Genomic DNA, 18,573 nt, shown 5'->3' with positions numbered 1-18,573 from the left:
TCTCTCTCTCTCTCTCTCTCTCTCTCTCTCTCTCTCTCTCTCTCTCTGGCTGAGCAAAATTTCTTTGTGTAAATTACCACACTTTATTCTTTCATCTGTTGAGTGACATCTAGGTTGTTTCCAATTTCTGCTTTTTATGAGAAGAGCAGCAGTAAACATGGTTGAACAAGTGTCTCTGTGGTAGGATAGAGCATTCTTTAGGGTACATGCCCAAGAGTGGTATAACTGGATCTTGAGGTAGATTGGTTCCCATTTTCCTGGGTGACTGCCACACTGATTTTTATAGTGGCTATACAAGCTTGTACTCTCACCATCTACGGATGAGTGTTTGCCTTACTGCACATCCTAGACAGCATGAGCTGTCATTTGTTTTATTGATTTTGACCATTCTGACAGGTGTAAGATAAAATATCAAAGTAGTTTTGATTTGCATTTCCCCGATGACTAAGGATGTTGAACACTTCTTCAAGTTTGTCTCTCCCATCTGAGCATCCACTTTTGAGAAGTCTCTCAAAATAAGGATGAGACCTATATCCTATTTCTTAATTGGGTTATATGTTTTCTCGATATCCATTTTTTAATTCTTTATATAGTTTGGATATTAGCCTTCCATTACATATATAGTTGGTAGATTTTTCTTCCCCATCCCGTAGACTGCTACTCTGAATGATGGTGTCCTTTGCCAAGTAGAAGCTTCTTGCTTTCTTGAGGTCCCATTTACTAATTGTTGATCTTAGTGCCTATGCTAATGGTGTTCTATTCAGAAAGTTTTTGTTGTGTGCCAGTGAGTTTGAAGCTTTTTTCCACTTTCTCGTCTATCAGGTTTAGTGTGTGTGGTTCTATGTTGAGATCTTTGATCCATATGGACGTATGTGCATTATTTTACTTGCAGCCATCCCATTTGCTGAATACCATTTGTTGAAGATCCTGCTATTTGTGTTCCTGGTTTTTTATTTTAAAAAATTAGGTGTTCATATGTATATGAATTTGTGTCTGGGTCTTCGATTTGATTTCACTGGTTGACTTCATCGTTATGTCAATACCATGCTGTTTTTGTTACTGTTGCTCAGTTGTACAACTTTAGACGGATATGGTGATACCTTCAGCGGTTCTTTTATTATTCACAATTGTTTTAGTTAAACCTGGGTTTTTCTTGTATTTCTACAAGAAGTTGAAAATTGCCCTTTCACGATCTGTGAAGAATTGTGTTGGAATTTGGATAGAGACTGCATTCAATCTGTACATTGCTTTTGGTAGGATAGCCATTTTTGCTACATTAATCCTACTAGTTCATGAACAAGGGAGATCTTTCCATCTTTTGATATCTTCTTCAGTTTCTTTCTTCAATGTCACTTTCCTGGTTGGAGTTACTCCAAGATATTTAATATTACTTGAGGCTGTTGTAAAAGATGTTGTTTCCTTGATTTCCTTCACAGTCTGTTTCTCATTTGTATATAGGAGGGCTTCTAATTTTTGTGAGTTGATATTTTGTCCTGTTACTTAGCTGAAAGTTTCCTGATGACATTTTTAGGGTCATTTATGCATTTTATTATATCACCAGCAAACAAAGACAATTTTACTTCTTTCTTTCCTATTTGTATCTTATTGGTCTCCTTCTATTGTCTTATTGCTCTAGCTAAAACTTCAAGAACTATACTGAGTAGCTATGAATAAAGTGGATAACCTTGTCTTGCTCCAGATTTTAGTGGAAATTCTCTGAAGTTTTTCTCTATTTAAGCTGATGTTGGCTATGAGCTTGCTGTAAATTGATTGTGTTGAGATATGTCTTTTTATCCCTAATCTCTCCAGAACTTTTATCACAATGAGGTGTTGGATTTTTTTCAAAGGCCTTTCCTTCATATAATTTTATTTTTCAGTCTGTTAATTTGGTAGATTACATTTATCAATTTCCATATATTGAACTATCCCTGCATGTCTGGAGTGAATCCTACTTGATCATAGTAGATGGGTTTTCAAATATGTTCTTGGACTTGGTTTGCAAAAATTTTTTTGAGAAATTTTGCATTTATGTACATAAAAGAAATTGGTCTGTAATTCTCCTTCTTTTTTGGATCTTTGTATGAGTTAGGCAACAGACTAACCATATCCTCATAAAATGTTTCTAGTTTGTGGAATAATTAGAGGAGCATTGGGGTTCTTTGAAATTCTGGTAGAATTCTGTGCTAATACCTGGGATGTTTGACTGGTAGAATTTTAATTATTGTTTCTATTTCACTAGGGATTAAAGGTATGTTTAAGTTGTTTATATGGTCTTGATTTAACATTGGTAGATAGTATTATTGAGAAAAGTATCCATTTCTTTTGTATTTTTCAGTTTGGTGGAGTTCAGGGATTTAAAGTATGTCCTTATGATTCTCTGAATTTTCTTAGTGTCTTTTGTTATTTCTCTTTTTATCATGTCTAGTTTTATCAATTTGGATCTCTCTGACTTTTAGTTAATTTGGACAAAGATTTGTCAATCTCACTAATTCTCTCAATGAACCAACTCTCTGTTTCATTCAGAGCATTCAGGTGTGCTGTTAAGTTATTAATATGAGATATATCCCTTTTTTTATTGTAGGCAATTAGTGCTATGAACTTGCCTCTATGGTGTCCTATCAGTTTGGGTATGTTGTGTTTTCATTTTCACTCAATTCTAAAATAAGTTTTACATTTCTTATGTTTTCATGAGTTTGTGAACTTTCTTATATCTCTTGTTGTTATTCAACTTTAATATGTGGTAGTCAGGTAAGATGCAGGGTGCTATATCAATCTTTTTTATATCTGTTGAGATTTGCTTTGTGTGCAAGTATATGGTCAGTTTGGGAGAAAGTTCCATAAGATGCTGAGAAGGTATTGTCTGATGTGTTTGGGTGAAATGTTCTGTAAATATCTATTAGGACCATTTGGATTATAATAATAGTTAGCGTTCTTTGTCTATGGGCAAGAATAGAGTATTGAAGTCACCTACTCTCACTGTGTGAGAGTCAAGATGTGTAGTAGTCTTTCTTTTAAACACTTGGGTGTCCTTGTTTGGTGCATAGCTGTGAAGAATTGCTGAATCCTTTTGTTGGATGTTTACTTTGATGAATATGTAGTATCCTTCCCTGTCTCTTCTGATTAGGTTTTGTTTGAAGTCAATTTTGTCGATATTAAAATGGCTATTCCTGCTTGTGCCTTAAGTCTATTTGCTTCAAATATCATTTTCTATTCTTTTACTCTGAGATGATGTCTATTCTTAAACTTAAAGTGCGTTTCTTGAATGCCTCTGAAGGATAGATCCTGTTTTCACATCCGTTCTATTAGTCTATGTTTTTTCATCAGGGAATTAAGACCATTATTGTTTGCATTTGTCAATAAGCAGTTTTTACTGGTTCTCATTATTTTGTTGTGGTGGTATGGACTTTGTTCTCCACCACTTCATTTGATGGTCTGATATTACTTATTCTCTGTATTTTCTTGGGTGTATTTTAAGGTTAAAGTTTTCCTAATAGTGCCTTTCTCTAGTGCTGAATTTGTAAATAGATACAGCTTAAATTTGGTTCTATTGTAGAATGTCTTTCTTTATCCATCTATTGTGATTAAAAGTTTTTCTGAGGATGTCCAGGCTGGCATCTGTGGTCTCTTAGAGTCTGTAGATCTTCTTAGGTCCTTCTGGCTTTTAGTGTCTTCATTGAAAAGTCAGGTATTATCTAAATAACTCCCACTATATTTGGTCTTTTACTCTTGCAGCTTTTAATATTCTTTCTTTGTCAAATACACTTAGTTCTTTGATTATTATGTGCTATGGGGAACTTCTTTTCTGGTCTAGTCAATTTGGTGTCCTGCACACTTCTTATATCTTGAAAGGCATCTCCTTCTTTGGGCTAGGAAAATTGTCTTTTATGATTTTGTTAAAAATATTTTTTGTGCCTTTGACCTGGGGTTTGCCCCCTTTTCCTATTTCTAGGATTCATAGATTTGGTTTTTTCACAGTGTCTCAAATTTACTGGATATGCCTGAATTTGTTTTCTGAACAAGGTATCTATGTTTTATTTTTATTTTTTATTTATTTTTAATTTTTGTTGTTGTTGTTGTTTTTTAATTTACAAATGGCCCTAATGCTTTATTATTATATTAATATTTTATCAGATATCTTGATAGGAATTTTTAACATTGACTCAAACTTAAGATTCTAACAAAATATTAATATTAATTCTTAATTATCTGCCAATTATTTTTCTCCACATCCATATTAACATTTCAAATTCCTCCAGACTTTCTGAATTTTAACTTTTTTTCCAAGTATCTTATTTATTTATTTATTTATTTATTTACAAAATTTTGCTAAAATTTCAAGGACAAATTCAAATCATAAATTGAAGAACAGGTTTACAACAGAGAAGCTTACACATATTTTCATAACAGGTAATTATCTGGCTAAACATTAGTTTTCTGTCATTGGCTTCACAGGTTTATATGGAGAGTTAAGGGTTATAATTTTTGTGACTAAGCATTGAAGTTTTGTATAGATAAACCTAGTCAATATTTTATCTCCCGTCCTTGCACCTATAATAAATCATTGATTCCCTTTTATGACCTTTGGTTAATTGTTTTACAACTTTCAGGAATCTGTTCTAAGTTGTAAATGCCTTCTTTCTATCTCAGAAACAGTTAACGTATGACACTTGAAGACTTGCAGAGTATTTATTGCAGTTTTCATATCAGAGAGGGTTTTTTTAATGTTAATCAAAGGCTTTATAAGTTTGGTAATGCTCAATAACAAGATGCCCATACAATCAGAAGTATAACCCAATAACCAACCTAGATATACCAACTATCTTTGACTGGCAGAGACACATGAACATCTGCCTCCATGTCCCCCGCCCCATCTCCTAGCTCCTCCTCCTCTCCTTGCTCCTCCTCTTCCTCTTTACTCCTCCCACCATAGCTCCCACTACATATCACCCTTCCTGTTAAGATAAATCTTTTCTCTCAAAATACAATTACAGCATAACTATACCAATTTGTATCAGTAAGGTACAGGATAGACCTAATAACCAGTCCAACATTTTGTTGACTAACCAGAACCTCTGTCATCTCTCCTAACTAAAAGACTTAGTTCTGAACCTGGCTTTTTTTCTTGGCTTTAGAATGAATGTCAGCTCAAAACCATCCTCTCAAGTCTTTTCTCTCAAAGTAAATAGCTGGGATTGGCTATGAGACTATAAGTCATCAACCCCATCAGAAATCCAGAATGACTGAATTAACTGAAATGATGGGAAACACAAAGCATAGCTTTTAAAACTTAGCCAATTTATAGAGATCGCTGAACATCTGGACAGTCCCTATACTACAAAACGTTGGAGCATCCAATCTTCAGCCTTCTGGCCCAGGATCATCTGACAGACCTAGTGATGCAGAATTATTAAGGGCTGATTACTCTGTATTGGCAGATATAATCAATCAACTATTCTGCAAGTGTGTCCTTTTCAGGACAGTAATTTGTCTGTAGATGAAAAGAGACAATTCTTGCCTAGTGGCTGTCTCACCACAACTGGAGCAACTCCAAAGATGCTCAATTTCTTCTTAGAATCCAAGACAGGAAGCTGTCAGGAGCAGATAGGTCTCTAATCAAAATGAACCTTAATGCAGAAATGTTTGTAACGTCAATTCTGTGGACTTCTGATGTTTTGAAAACCAACTATCCATGTAAGGCAATCTGGACTGTTGTCTGTTAACTCCTTTCAGCAATTTCTAAATAAAATATAGAAAACACCCTAACAATAAACTCAGAGCCATGAATTTGCTGTAGGCCCTTAACTCACAGGCTAACCATCTCAAATCAGTTAAAAAAAAGTTAATGAAGGACTGAGCCTAAGCCTTGTATTCCTAAATGTGTTATTTATATAGGCACAATGCCTATGAGAGTAACAGTATTAATCTCACTTCTATATCAATAAGAAACTTATACCAATGAAAACCTTAAATTTGAAATCAAAGTAAATTTTGTACCATTTAAGAAATTATAACTTCAGCTTAATAACAATTATACAGATTTCTACCAATAGGTTATGGCTATGCAATAAATCCTAGCAATTCCTCCCTGTTCCAATAAAGCCACTACTTTTCCCTAGAAAGACAGCCCAATATTAACCACCTCAGTCCCCAAGCCCAGGGAATAGGGACGCTGACTCTTCATTAACTTCTTCAAACTAGGTATGGCCATTTAGATATTAGAAGAGGGGTGAGGGGAAGAGTAAATTGATAAGCCTCTGACGTCTGTGTCTTCACTGCATTCAGCTGAGATTCCAGGACAACAGAGGTTCGAGCAGGTCTGATCAGCTTGCTTGATGAGTAGATACACCAAGGCTGTGTATTCTGCGATATACAATTCTCAAAACAAATTTTAGTATCAGGATATTTTTTGTGTGAATTCTGGAATCTAGTCTTCTAGTGGCCTGTCTCTATCATATCTAGTCCATATAATTCTGGGAGTTTCTATGAGGGTATGCTCCCACCATCCTCCCATTCCCACCTCCCTGCTCTCAAATTCCCCAACACTAGGGAATCCAAACTATTGGGTACCAAGGGCCTCCACTTCCACTGATGCCTGACAAGGCCACCCTCAACTACCTATACAGGTGGAGCCATGAGTACTTCCCTTTGTGCTCTTGGGCTGGAGGTTTTAGAATGGCTACTCCAGCTTGTTTCTTAGGACCATTTGCTTGAAAAATTGTTTTCCAGCCTTTTACTCTAAGGTAATGTCTGTCTTTGTCACTAAGGTGGGTTTCCTGCATGCAGCAAAATCCTGGGTCCTGTTTACATATCCAGTCTGTTAGCCTATGTCTTTCTATTGGGGAATTGAGTCCATTAGTGTTAAGAGACATTAAGGAACAGTGATTGTTGCTTCCTGTTACTTTTGTTATTAGAGGTGGAATTATCTTTGTGTGGCTATCTTCTTTTGGATTTGTTGGAAGAGGATTACTTTCTTGCTCTGTCTAGGGTTTCCCTCCTTGTATTGGAGCTTTCCTCTAATATCCTTTGTAATGCCAGGTTTGTGGAAAGATATTGTGTAAATTTGGTTTTGTCATGGAATATCTTGGTTTCTCCATCTACAGTAATTGAGAGTTTTGCTGAGTATAGTACCCTGGGCTGGCATTTGGGCTCTCTTAGGGTCTGTATGATGTCAATCCAGGATCTTCTGTCTTTTATAGTCTCTGGTGAGAAGTCTGGTGTAATTCTTATAGGTCTGCCTTTATATGTTACTTGGCCTTTTTCCCTTACTGCTTTTAATATTCTTTCTTTGTTTTGTGCATTTGGTGTTTTGATTTTTTTTTTTTTTTTTGGTTTTTCGAGACAGGGTTTATCTGTGTAGTTCTGGCTGTCCTGGAACTCACTCTGTAGACCAGGCTGGCCTCGAACTCAGAAATCCGCCTGTCTCTGCCTCCCAAGTGCTGGGATTAAAGGCATGCGCCACCACTGCCCAGCTTGGTGTTTTGATTTTTATGTGATGGAAAGTATTTCTGTTCTGGTCTAGTCTATTTGGCATTCTGTAGGCTTCTTATATGTTTATGGACTTCTTGTTCTTTAGGTTAGGGAAGTTTTCTTCTATAATTTTGTTGAAGATATTTATTGGCCCTTTAAGTTGAGAATCTTCACTCTCATCTATACCTACTATCCTTAGGCTTGGTCTTCTCATTGTGTCCTGGATGTTCTGTGTTGAGAACTTTTTGCATTTTGCGTTTTCTTTGAAGGTTGTGTCAATATTTTCTATGGTATCTTCTGCACCTGTATCTCCTGTATTCTGTTGGTGATGCTTGCCTCTATGACTCCTGATTTTTTTCCTAGGTTTTCTATCTCCAGAGTAGTCTCCCTTTGTGATTTCTTTATTGTTTCTACTTCCATTTTTATGTCCTGGGTGGATTTGTTCAATTCCTTCACCTGTTTGGTTGTGTTCTCTTGTAATTCTTTAAGGGATTTTTGTGTTTCCTCTTTAAGGGCTTCTACCTGTTTACCTGTGTTCTCCTCAAATTCTTTTAGAGTGTTATTTATGTCCTTCTTAAAGTCCTCTATAATCATCATTAGAAGTGATTTTAAATCTGAGTCTTGCTTTCCTGGTGATATGGGGAGTTTAGGACTTTCTAGTTTGGGAGAACTACGTTCTAATGATTCCAAGTACCCTGGGTTGCTGATCCTTATGTTCTTGCGCTTGCCTTTCTCAATCTGGATCTCCTTAGTGCTACCTGCCCTGTCTCTGACTAGAGACTGTCTTTCTTAGTTCTTTCAGAACTGTGTGGGGTGGGTGTTACTACTAGGGTTAGAGCTGGGGCCCAAGATCTGCTCAGTGCTCGGGGCCAGAAGGAACCAGTGCTCTGAGCCAGGAGTGAATTCCTGGGTTCTAGTGGGTCCCAGTTACTCCCTGTTTGGGGTGGGGTGGGCTGCTATCCCTTACCTAAGATACTACCTGGGTTAGAGCTCCTGAGAGGCCCGCTTCCTCTGAGTTTTGTAAGATTGGGTGCAGAGCAGCTGCCCCGGATCTGCTCAGTGCTGGGGGCCCAGACCGGAAGGGGTATCTGTTCTATCTTGTCTTCAATGTCTGAGTTTCTGTCTTCTGTCTCTTGCATTCTGTTGGTGAGGCTTGCCTCTGAGATTTCTGTTTGAGTTGCTAATCTTTTATTTTCAGTTTTCTCTCAGTTTGGGTTTTCTTTGTTGATTCTATTTCCATGTTTATATCATCAACTCTTTTTTATTCATTTTATTACACTATTTTTTATGTTTTTACAAATTTTAATGGGGTTTTTTATTTATTTTCTCCTTAAGGACTTCTAACATAATCATAAAGTCTATCCTGAAATCATTTTCTTGTGCTCAGCTACACTACATTCCCCAGGGCCTACAGTATTAGGTTGGAAGACTCTTCGTGGAGACATATTGTCCTGGCTCTTATTGGTTGTGTGTCTACAGTGGAGTCTAGGCACCTGGAATTAGAAAGACTGACTGTAATTTTAGGTGCTGATGTCTAATGTTTTTGTTGGGTGGATGTTCCTTTCCTTGGTTTCTGTTGTCCTTCTTGGTTCTTAGGAGAGTGTAGTGGCTGTAGGTTACCTAGTAGGAATTGCTTCTGAGACTTTGCAAGGTATGGGCACTGGGCATTCTGGCTAGAATGTGTTTCTAAGTATTGGGAACTTAAAATGGAGATGGGCTGGAAGGGTGGTGCTCTGAGATGGTCCATAAGAAGGAGAAAAGAATGGTGCAAAAACAGGACCTCCTTGTTCCCCTTAGAATGTGGGCAGAGAGGGAGGAGAGACCACAGTAGGTGGTCAGCTAAAGAGCTGGGGATACTAGGGGATTGGTTTTTGAGAAGAGAAAGTATAAAGAGTGTGCCTACTTGCCTCCCTGGCCAGAGTGGCTGCCTGTGGGAGTTGGGAGCTGAGCTGAAGGGCTGGAGTGAGGAAAACTGTAGGAGAAGATCTGTGTGATCCACTGGAGAAAGAGGCAGAGTGAAGGGGGAGGCAGAAGCACTAGCTCACCTGCTTCCCTGGCCTGCTTGTCCACGGTGTTGTCCAGAAATGACTGTGGGAGTGGGTCTCACCTATGTTCCTTAAGAGACAAAACCAACAAGGAATTAGAATCAGATAACAGTTGCAGTCTACACAAAATAAAGCAAATTAGCTGTTATGTAGTGATACAGGTTTCCCTGATTCTGCAACTCTCTAAAAATATAACACAAGGCTACTAATAATTTAGAAATCTTAAAGACTATGCATTTAAATATAAGAATCAGGCTGACGCATTTGGCAACTCAGGCTCTCCAGAATTTTGTTCTTATCCTAATTTAGAGTTGGATGTCTTCAGGGAACTTGACTTTCAAAATGGACAGGGAAGAGAGATAATAAACAATTGCAAATGTCATTACTATTAATATTTATGTTGGTTAGTTTGTTACCCTATGAAAATGGTAAGTTGGTACATAGTATCATACAGAGATAAACAAACAGAGCTTTTCTATATGCCAAGGGTGATGAAATGTTGACCTAGAAGAAAAGAGAAGTAACTATGTCTTTTCAGAGAGGTCATCAAGACTGCTCACGACAGAGTTGGTGGTTGAGAAAGGAAACTCCAGAGTACCTGGGCTCTCTTTCAATCTTAACCATTGTTTTCTCTTCTCCTGGCAAGATCGAATCACTCTAAGGCATCATTTTCTAGAAACTCTGGCCCCCAAATCTTTCCTCATAGAGCTCATTAAAGCCTTTAAAGAGAGCTTGCTTGACTTAGCTAGTCTTAAGAATGTTGATATCACATGGTTACATAGCCCAGGGGTTGGTATAGATACCCCTGCCAGAGCAGTGTTAGAGACCCAGTGAGCTGTCCAGCTCAACTATCACCCAGGTTCAGATCCAGGGCTCTGAATTGGCCCACCCCAAAATCTATATCATCTGGGAATGTTTGGGACCATGAAAGGGCCAGTTCTGCTATTCCAAAGCCATAGCTCTCCATGACACAGAGGGGAAACAGTAAGATAAATAGGAAGAGTCCCAGTGAGGATCCAATATTGATGGTGCCACAGAAGCAAAAGAGATCTGTTGTTGGAATTTATGGTCCTAATAAGCCCATATAAAAGACACACATTCTGGATATTTTATTAATACGCCATATGCCTAGATTGGGCACATCTAGTGCTAGTCTAACTTACTTCCCAGCTATAAAGCCCCTTGTTACTTGCTGTTTCTCCTAACCATGAGGTTCTGGGCCATATCTACTTCTTCCTTTTCTGTCTCCCTTCTCTTCATTCCTAACACCTTAAACTCCCTTTGGAATCTCCAATCCCACCTTTCTCCCTCTACTGCCCAATCACAGGCTTCAGCCTTTTATTGACAAGTTAAGTTGGGGAGAAGGTTCACATGGCATCACTTAAGTATGTAAGAACCTGCTGATCAAGGGCAATCACATCTTGAGGAACCAGTTTTAGCATTAGAATATAAGCAGCATCAGACCAACCCATTACAATTTTCCCTTTTTATCCAATTAAAAAGATTCTTTCTCTTATAGTAGCAAAAAATATATAGTAGGAACTATTAGGAAACAATTATGAAAATTATTAGGCATGAATTAGATTCAAAGTCTAGTCTGTTTATATTTTGTAACACAGATAAGTTACTTGATCATCTCTACTGGCTTAATGATCATCTCTATTATCTAAATAATTTTCTAAGTTAACTACTTTACCATCCTAAAAACATCTTTTCAAATCTAGAACTTCTTAAATGCTAACAATTTAAGTTTAATTGTTAAACTATATCTAAATTTCAACTGCATCAGAAACCTGAGGAGGAATAAATAATACTTGAGTATGCAGGAAGCACAGAAACAAAGCTTCCAAAAATTAAAAAAAAAAATTACAGAGACAGCTGACTGCCCAGACAGTCCCCAACATTCTTATAATGCTGGAACATCTATCTTCAGCCTTCTGGCACAGAAATCTGACAGACCTTAAGTGAAGCAGGAATTGTGAAGGACTAGCTCTGTCTTGGCAGAGCTTAGCAATTGATTATCCTGCATCCATTTGTCCTTTTTGGACAGCATTGTCTACAGATGAAGTTAGGACATTTCTTGCCCAGTGGTTAGTTTGCAACAACTGAAGCAAGTCCACATGGAGATTATTGATGCTCATCATCTTCTTTGAAGTAGAATAGGGGTGCAGATCTGTCTCATAGTCAAAAGATCTTTTAATAATAGAATGACTTTAAATGCCATATTCTGTGGATCTCTGCCACTTTTAAAGACTATCTTATAACATATCTGAACAAGCAAACATTGCCTGTCTCCAGCTACCTACCATCTGTATAACTCAGGATGTATATTTGTGTCACAATCCAGACTAATATGCAACCTGACTATGAGTTTGATTGACTGACTATTGACTTGTATAATTTTATCACCCTAAACAGTTTGTGATAGTAGCTATTAAAAGGACTGGGAGTAAACCTTATATATCTAAATGAGTTGCATAGGCACAATACCTATCTAAGGATTGAAATACACATATACTATGTTGTAAGAAAATTAATCTTAAATTTGTATCAATATACAAAGATTTATACCAATAAAAATCATAAACTTGCATCAATATACAAAATACTCCATCAATGTAACAAAATATAACCTCAACTTTACCTCAAAATATAAAAATCTCTATCAGTGTAAAATTAGGCTATAAAATGTTTTTTGGTTTAAGAGTAGATTCTATAATCTACTCCTATTTGTTCAATTTCTAATAATATTTCTATACCTTCCTTTTTCTTTTCAACCCCCTTTCCCTTACCTAAGATAGAGAGAATGATAGTGAAGAGGAAAGGAAAGACAAAAATCCCAGAGTCTAAGTTTAATGACTCGTTGCAATGAACATTTTCAAGTGAAAATGTGTGGACAGAAGGATATACTGTGGGATACACTGACATACTACAGCTTCCAGGACTAGATGTTTGCTAAACTTTGGTGGTGGTGGTGGTTGGTGGTTGTCGTTATTGTTGTTTTTGTTGTTGTTGTTGTTGGTGGTGGTGGTGGTGGTGGTGGTGGTGATGGTGGGGTGTGTGTGTGTGTGTGTGTGTGTGTGTGTGTGTGTGTGTGTGTTTTACTGGGGATTGGGGGAGAGGTTGCAAAGGCAAAGACCAGATATGAGGAGACAGGGAGATGAGCAGGACTGGGGTACATGATATGAAAACTCACAAAGCTTCAATAAAAAGCTAATTTAAAAAAGAATGTTGATATCTGTGGTTTTCTCATTGCAAGAAATATTAAGTAGGAATCCATCAAATACTATAAAGCTTGTGTCAGCAACAAGGAATTTAAATCTTTTTATCTTCCCATCTTGTAAGACTGTTTATGCAAATGTCTTATTCCTCTCACCTGACAAAACCTTTGTTTACACAAAGGCCTTCTGCTGCATTCCAGGAACTGATGGCCCAGAGGAGTGACCCCTTTCCCCTTTCTCCTTCATCTTCTGTGTGCCAATTCTTTTAAGACTAAACCAATCAAGTAAGGCTCAGGTCAGACCCCAGCCAATGGGGAAAAGACACAGCTATCATTGGAGTTAGAATGAAAAGCAAAAGCTCTTCCTGTCTCTGTCTGCTCTTCTCATCACAAACGTTTGGTCAAGAATGACATGTGCCTTCTCCAGACTCTTAACTGGTGGTAGTCTCTTTATTTGTCACCCCCAACTCCTTTCTAACACTCACTGAGTCAAAAAGCCTCCTTTGTCATTTGCACTCCCAGAAAAGCTCTCTAAAGTATGCCTAAATCCTATTTTGTGAATCTTAACAGTCAGCCATTGTCAGATGTTGTACTTTGTACAGCTTCTGTAATGAGTCTATTCAAGAAAAATGCAGAATTTTAAAAAGTTATTTGGTAACCCATGATTGTAGACCCTGGTCTCCACAGCGTTGTTTAAATACATTTCCAAACTAAGGGCTTGAGGAGATAGTTCAATAGATAAGTGCTTGCTGAATGAGCAAATTTGACTGAGTTTAGGTCTCTTGAAACAGCAGAATAAGCCTGGTATGCTGGCACATGGCTGGTAATGCAAGCCATAGGGAGGAAGAGGCAAAAGAACCCATGCATGGGTCTGTTCAACCAGTCTAGCCTACTTGGTGACCTCTAGATTCAGGGAGAGTCCCTGTTTCAAAAAGTTAAACAAACAAACCAAATAAAGTAGAGAGCTAATAAGAAAGATAACTATTGTCAATCTCTGCCCTCCATATGCATGTGGAAATGGACCTGCACACATACACACACACATACCACGTGCATATGCCCTTATGCATATATATGGACATACTTGCACACACACATAATTGGTTAATTTCCCAAATTATAAAGGAAAGTATATAAATTACATCTTGGTTTGTCTTGTGGAGGAACTGTCAATTGTTCTTTGGTTTTTTATTTCAAACTTTTATTCTAGGTCTGGTCCTGAAATTGAAGAAATACCTAATCATCCAGGGTGTGATGACACCCTCTTATAAGCCCAGAACTTGGGAGACTAACAAAGAGGGTCATAGGTGTGAGGTTAGCCTGGACTACATAGTAAGACCATATCTCAAAACAGAGCCAAGCATGGTGATTCACAGCCTTGGCTACATACTGAATTCCAGACAATCCTGGGCTATAGACTGAGACCCTGTCTCAAAAAACAAGAAAAGGATACAGGAACCAAGCAAGCATTTGGGAGAGACCTACAGTCTCACTCCATTAAATACAACTTCTCCTATTTGAAGGCAGTGACAGCTGAGATAAAAGTTATTAGGGTTTTCTCAGGTACCATTTAAGGATAAAATGACTTACCAGTTAATAGTGCCAATAAGATTGCTAGGGACCACTGCTGACCTGTACGTTAGAACTTCCAGCCATCAGTTAGGTGTATATTAGAATCTGTCCAAATGGACTCTGTGACAGTCTTGGACAAATGTGGGAATGGACAATTACAGCAGCTCTGCCTGGTAGCTAGGTGATCTTGGGCAGAGTAGATCACTTTGCTAAGTCCCAGTTGTCTCAAAAATCAAAATGTGTCAAAAGAACTACTGTACCAAAGCTGGATGGAGCTGTGTCTCCATGAGAGCTCACTGTCCTTCCTCTTGCTCAAATTTCATTTATTAAAAAAAAAAAAAGAAAGAAAGCCAAAGAACTTCTCCACCCAAAAGAGACATTAAGTTAGTACAAAATAGGCAACTCTTCCTGAAAATAATAAAAACTCTGTTCCTTTCTAAACTTCCCACCTTAATAGAGTGCCTGTGACGCTCACTTGGTGAGGTGTACTTGCACTCTCAAAGCTAAATGGTAATAACTAAAAATGTGGAGTTATATTTTGGTTGAGAGATGGATCAATGAGAAAAATGCTGGCTGTATAAGCCTGAAGACCTAAGTTCTGATTCTGGAACCCAATAAAAGCCAAGCACGTGACAGTCACATCTCAGGGGCTTCCAGACCAGCTTATCTAGACAAATTGTAAGCTCCAGGTTCAATGAGAATAGCTTTACATACGTACACACATTCATACAGACAGACAGATGACAATCATGCATACATAAGTACAATCATAAATACATAAATATCAGTGATAATGTAGGGGAACAACTGAAGAAGACAGTCAACCTCAATCTCTAGAATTTACACGCACATGCTGCATTTCATCCTTCTAATGTAAGTTTCCCATAAGCAATTTTAAATCAGCCCTAAATAACTTTTAGAAAGAAAAACAATTACATGATTTTTCTTAGAAATATACCTCAGAATACACAACCTTAGGAAAGATATACCAATGTTATTTTAACGCATATGAAAAAGAAAATGGTCTGTGTGCCCAAAAAGCAAGTTTGTAAACCATAAGAGATACGTGCTGAGTTCTGGATACTAGCTAGTGAGCTGTGAAGAACAGAGCCAACTGTGCCCTGGAGGCCTGCCTCAGACAGCACATTAATGATTCCTGCATACACAAATTCATTACTTGTTTAATTAAGTTAAATCAAGAATTGAATTTGTTTAATCATTAATTAAGAAACAAGTAGAGCTGTACTGAAATTTAGCACATCAGGAAAAAAAAAACAAGGAAAGAAATAATTATAACGTTTTGTACTCTATACCTATCTAGTACTTTTGGCTCTGCCTTCCCTCAACTCTACACACCACACACACACACACAGAGAGAGAGAGAGAGAGAGACAGAGACAGAGAGACAGAGACAGAAAGAGACAGAGATGGAGAGGAAGGGAGAGGGAGAGAGCAGGGTGGGGGAGAAGGGACGATAGGGATATATAGAAGATAGATAGATAGATAGATAGATAGATAGATAGATAGATAGATAGATCATACATAGATATTCAAACTTGTTGCTGTTTTCTGAATAAAAGTGAACTCAATTTGGTTACACATCAGAGATTTCAGTTTATTCTAAAATGAACTGAAGAGATTTTGTTCATTCTAAGAATGGCGTTTTCCTTATTTAAGAAAGAAAACAGGACCTGGATGGTGAGTCATCGGTACGATGCCTCCTGGGCAATCAAGGGGCCCTATATTTGGATCCTTAGAACATAAAAAGCCAGGGAAAGAGATGCACTACCATAACCCAGGGGTGTGGAGGCAGGAGAATCCTAGGAGTTTGCTGGATAGCCTAGCTGAACCTGTGAGCTACAGATTCAGTGAGAGGTCCTGCCTCAAAATATAAAGGGGAAAAGTAATAGAAGAAACACACTCAAAGTTAACTTTGGGTTTCCACATGCTTGCCAACAAGTCCACATGCACACCATACTCATAATAATAGGTACACACAGTATACACACACATCACACCCAGAGAAAGAAAAAGACAAAAAAGATGGACAGACAGACAGACAAAGTAAAGCTGACATCCTTTTATCCGCAGAGTTAATATTGAGTGGAGATAATAAATTTCAACCCTAAATAAGTTCTCAAGAAAGCTACCAGTCATGTCATATCCTTCCATAGTCCAGCCTTGCCTCCTATTCTCATATTCAGAATAAAACAAGGAGCTGTGTTCATTGATCATCTGTAATGGGATTTCTCTCAGCAGCTACTATCAAATGCAGAACAACACATCAAACTCTAGGATTCACATTAAGGTAAGAATATGGCTATTTTGTCTGAGGATATAAGCAGTTCCCCAAATGTACTATAGGCTTGGCTTGTGAGTCCCTGAACCCTGCAATGGGTTCATGATTTGACATATTTTACTAGTGTACCTGGGCAGTTTTTTCTGATTGCTGGTATTCATCAACTACCTCCTTCTTGATATCTTTTACAGGTGTTTTCCTCAAACTGAATGGGAATTCTGACATGCTTGATTTGAGGTTTTGTGTTTAGAGGGGGAAAGGGTGGTTTTCATTTGATAACATGATTCAAGATTGGACAGCTGAGAATCTCTGCTTTGGCATAATTGTCCAAGTCTTAGACTGGTTGTCATAGCAACAAGCATCCAAATTATTGACCTGATATTTTGTTTTCCTTCAGAGTACAGAGTTGTGAAGTGAGGAGAAATACTCCCTCCAAGTTGCTCCCCACCAACATGGGTGAGTTTTCTCACTTATTATTCCTGAAAGTTGATTTTCAAAATTCCTGTTTTTCAAGCCACAGTCTGGTGGGTTAGTAAGAACATATATACAGTCAAACCACATGTAACCATGTGAAACAATGTATGCCATGCGGAATCATACATAGAGCGCTCTGTATTTGTCATGGGAAGCTGCAATCTTTATGGAATGAAGTAAGTGTGAAAACTTAGTGCAAAAGGAAGTTGCAAACAAAAAGAAAGGGCAGAATTTGCTGAGTGGAAATAGAATACAGGCACAGTAGTTTCCTTTGAATGATCCAGAAAAATATGTTTTTAGTGCCATACATAAAACATATATATGTATATATGTGTACATACATATGTATGTATGCACATACATATGTATATATACATATATATGGTTATTTTACAGTTAAATATATAAACCTCTAAACCAATATCTAATTTTAATAAATGTGATTTTGATTTATTAATTTTTGCTGCTCAGTACACTCTATAGGTGTGTGTGCATTTTCACATTTGCTGTAGTTATGAAAGAAACAATCAACAGACACCTTACCCTACAGAGAGAGTCAACAGATACTGGTGACTAAAGCCCAATAGCAAGCACCTCAAAGAGAAGCATGAAATTCAAGGAAAAGACAGACATGATGTCTTACACTTACAGTCTCAATACTGCATGGAATGAGGCAGCCTGGACTGTGATAGTGAATTCCAAGCTAGCCTGAACTATAAAGAGAATGCTGCCTTACCACCACCACCTCCCAGAAATCTACAAATGCAGCAAAATGCTACAGAAGAGCTCAGTCTCTTCTGTAATTAGGGAGCTGGAGGAACTGGGTTAGGATAAACTGTAAAGGATAAAGTACCATCAGAGACGGGACAGAGTGAGGCTAAAGCTACTGACACAGAGAGAATGGAGCAACAAACCCCAGAGGTGCACCTCTGTGGTCCTGCAGAGTTGGGGCTGGGGGCTAGAATTGAAGGTGCATCCTCTAATATCAGAGAGGTTTTTTATATTTAAGTCATATTTCTTGAACTAGTAATGATATGACTGTGAATTCAAAAAACTAATGAGACATGAATATATAAAGTGAATTAAAAAACAAGGGATAGAGGGCAAGAGATAATGAGAATGGTACCCTTGGCTGTGCTCGTGATTCACTGATGTAGATCTGTAAAGAGCTGGTTGACAGAGTGCATCTATAATCCTAGCATTGGGGAAGTGGAGGCCCGAAGACCTGAGTTCAGGGTCATTCTCAGTTATGTAGTGAGTTTGAGGCCAGCCTGGGTTATATGAGACCCTGGGTATATATTAATATATACAAAGTTTGCCAAGAAAGAAGGTACAGGTGTTGATGAAAATTCATAGGAAGCTATCAATCAATCATTTCAAATGCTAGCCTACAACATGAAATAAATTTTCTAATACTGGAGAAATTTTCTTATGCTAGAGAAACTCCAGTTCAGATAGTATATGTGGCAGATGTCACAGACTACGGTCAAAAAAGT

The sequence above is a fragment of the Grammomys surdaster genome, unplaced genomic scaffold (genome assembly GCF_004785775.1).
Source record: "Grammomys surdaster isolate TR1022 unplaced genomic scaffold, NIH_TR_1.0 194, whole genome shotgun sequence".
Taxonomy (NCBI): Eukaryota; Metazoa; Chordata; class Mammalia; order Rodentia; family Muridae; genus Grammomys; species Grammomys surdaster.
Note: the sequence above shows the minus strand (reverse complement) of the source record.